This window comes from Drosophila melanogaster, chromosome X (genome assembly GCF_000001215.4).
Source record: "Drosophila melanogaster chromosome X".
In the NCBI taxonomy this organism is placed as follows: Eukaryota; Metazoa; Arthropoda; class Insecta; order Diptera; family Drosophilidae; genus Drosophila; species Drosophila melanogaster.
The window spans coordinates 14,141,423-14,144,765 of NC_004354.4; the positions used below are offsets into that span (position 1 = coordinate 14,141,423).

General features: G+C 40.7%; 1 long non-coding RNA gene across 1 annotated transcript; it reads left to right on the forward strand.

The window, feature by feature from the left end:
* The first annotated feature begins 306 nt into the window (after positions 1-306).
* lncRNA:CR44658 (long non-coding RNA:CR44658) lies at positions 307-689 on the forward strand. Its single transcript, NR_123903.1, has one exon. It is a non-coding gene; the product is annotated as a long non-coding RNA:CR44658 (long non-coding RNA).
* Positions 690-3,343: the final 2,654 nt, after the last annotated feature.

The following is a 3,343-nucleotide window of genomic DNA, read 5'->3' on the forward strand; positions in this document are numbered from 1 at the left end:
GGGGCTCAACCATGGCTAAGGCGTATTAGTTTCAGATCCTGAGAGTGCATCTTAATTGGTGCAAGGTGCACTGCATCACCCCCTTTTGGCCCATCGCAAATGTTCGCCTTTCCAATGCACTGGGAAAAATTCAATCGTATGTGAGTATATTCTCGACAAAACTTCCTTTTCCTGTCAAAGTTTATTGCAAGCTTCAAAATTAAAGAAAAGTTTTGAAGTTGTCGCTTTTAAATATCTATCGAATTGCATCTTTCTTTCGTTTTTCGAAAATCCACCTGATCTTAAGTTAAGTTTTATAATTTTTGCTCTGTGCGGGATTTACAGAGACAAATGCGAATGCTAAACTTGGCCAACAACAAATTGGCAATCAGGCCGCTTTCAATCGCTTTGCCCACTGGGCAGGTGTTGGACAACTTAATGCGAAATGGCTGGCGAGGATGGGAAATGGAGAATGGAGGATGGCGGCAGGAGGCAGGAGAAGGTAGCTGCGTAGAGCGCGTGCCGTGTAAAATTTTTTTTTAAGTGCCTGCTCATTAATCGTAATCGTCTGAGGCCCTGACCCCTTCTGCTCATCGTGTGTATCTGCTTGGAGCTCCAGTGCAGCTCCTTTGACGCCTGCCGCTCCTGTTTAGCATTCGACGTGTTCTGGAAATCGCAGAAAATAGCTATATATAAGAAACGCAAATTCTACAGGATTTTCAGTAGTAGAATAACTCTACTCAGATACATTACATTCGCTCATTGCTCATATACGCGAATTCTTTAGGTTTATAATATAATCTTATCTTCAGTTATCTTGAGATTTAATTTCGCCTTTGAATTCACCGAGAGTGGAATTGGGAACAAGGAGTGTTTGAGTTTGACTTGGCTGATCTTAAGCCTGTGTTTTTTTTTTTAGCTTGTTCGGATCGCCAGTTGACAAAATTGTGAGAAGGGGCGATGGGAGTTGGAATGGAGGCACCTTGTCTAATTGCGAACTGGATAAACACCAAACTGCCAGCTACGCCTCTTTGTCATTTGTCAGCGTTCGTTTTTAGGTGTAAATATGTTAATGAGTGTGAGTAATTTCCTAGAATTTCCTGCCACTCGATTTTCTACCACTCGATAGGCGATGGGCAGAGGCGCAGTTCTTAATTGGAATTGGAATTACCGGGTGGCGTATGACGTATGCTGGCGATTAATTTCGCTCTGTGCGTAATCAAGTCGAAAATTTATTGAAGTTGCAATAATTGCGCCTGCGGCGAAAGGCGGTTGTCGGCATCCATCGGCGCCATAGGGTTAATGGGTTAAGCGGGTTAAGGGGCTGGCTGTGCAAGGTGCGGTGTGATGGGTTAACGCAGCAACGATGCTCATTAGAAAAGCTTGAAAAGCTTTCGCCTGCGTGCGTTTGATTTCGAGCCGCAGACGATGACGATAGAGCTTCAAACACTGCCAGAAAATAGAGTAAAAATATATAAAAATCTTTAAAGAAAATAAGTAAAAAAATCTGTAAAAAAAGCATAACTAAAAAATTTATAATAAATGCTTTTTTACGCAGCTTTATAAGTACTTTAGAATACAGGAAACACCTTGACTTATGTTCAAGTTTGATAACATAACTTTTGGAACTTTTAGTAATTTTGCCAAATATTTCTCACCGTGCATTAGCTCGCACTGCTGTTTAGTCCTCAGTTAAACACCATCAAGCGTTTAGGAAACCCCCCCTCCCCCCTCCCCCCACCCCTTTCCACGCCTGTGGCTTTGAGTGGAAGGTGGGTTTTGGACGCACCAGGGTATAGAAGTCATGTTTCATGCATGAATTGTAGCATAACTTTTGTTGTTCTTGTGCAATCGAGTCAAGTGGCACACAGTCGCGCTAAAATATGCCGCATTTTGTGTTTCGGTCTTTCAATCAGGATCAGAAAACGCCCTTTAAGCCCCGCCCCCTTACACCACAATCACCGCAATCATCACTTGTGTGCGAGTCCTGATTGTCGGGAACTTTAATTGGTATATAATCCGTTAAGTCTTGTTTAAAACGCATTTATAGTAAATGGCTGATGAAGTTATAAATATCATAACTTTTCCTGTTTCACTATATGTTTCTATATCCATTGAGTCTAATATCAGACAATTGACTTAATTGGTACAAAGCACCTTAATAGACCACCAAGTACTTCAACTTGAATGGAAGATATGAACCGCCGAACGAAGATTCCCTTTCCATGGAATATTTTCGGCTGGGCTAGGTCAGTGATGCATTTCGAATGGCCTGGGGGCCAGCAGTTAGTCTGGACTTCCCCTCCCGATTTCCCAGCCTGGCGTTAAATTTATTACACAAAAAAAGGGGACCCAAAAACGGAAAACAAAAAAACCCACCAACAATATAACAAAAAAATAAACAAAAAAAACAAGCAAGACCCTCGAGAGGAGGAATTAAAACAATTGCATGCTTTGCATAATTTTTGTAAACAAAGTGGCGGCTCAAGAGCGAAGAAAAACAAAGACGAAGCTTGAGATTTGGGGTCTTGAGGGATTTTCCAAAGGGGATGGATCACCTAAAGCTGCCAAGAAACGCGCGAAAATGCGAATTAATCCACAGCCTGACTTTTGCTTTGTTTAGGCTTCGCTGATTTGGATTTTAGCCACTTGAATTTCCCTCCCACTTCGCCTTCCTTCTTGTCTTGCTATCGATTTAACCAATCGGCAAAAAAAAAAAAAAAAAACAAAAAAAAGAACCCCGCCCTCGCAGTTACTGAAAATCCACGAGGCCCTCTCCCTTGACTCTGTCAGTTATTCAATTTTTGCCATTTTATCGCTTCAACATGGAAAACCTTTTAAAATCACACACTGTGAGAAAGGAGGCGAGCTTTTGGGACGTGGGGATGCACAGCCGATAGGAAAGCACACTGAGAAATATTTCATACATAAAACTAATTTTTTCGAAAAAAAAATGTTGTTCTTAAAACAAGTTATATTTGTAATACATAAAATAATAATAGTTTCCTTATGTTCAATATTTATATATGTACAATATATACTTTTAATAAAAAAAATAAACAAGGAATATAATTCACTTATAACAGATATTTAAGATATGTTCAAAGTGTCCTGGTGATATATGCTTTAAACAATATAACATGAACATTTCTTTCAGTGCACGCACACACATTGCCTGTCAGTGGGTGGCTCTGTGGGCTGAGCCTCTTATCAACTGTTATCGATAGGCCTGGTGAAACCAAATCCGCAGCCAAAACATAGCCAGGAAGTAAGACTTGGCCCAAAGTTGGGGCCAAAAGCCTTTTGCCACAAGCATACACACACGCATATACATATATACATATATACATACGCTGTTAGCACA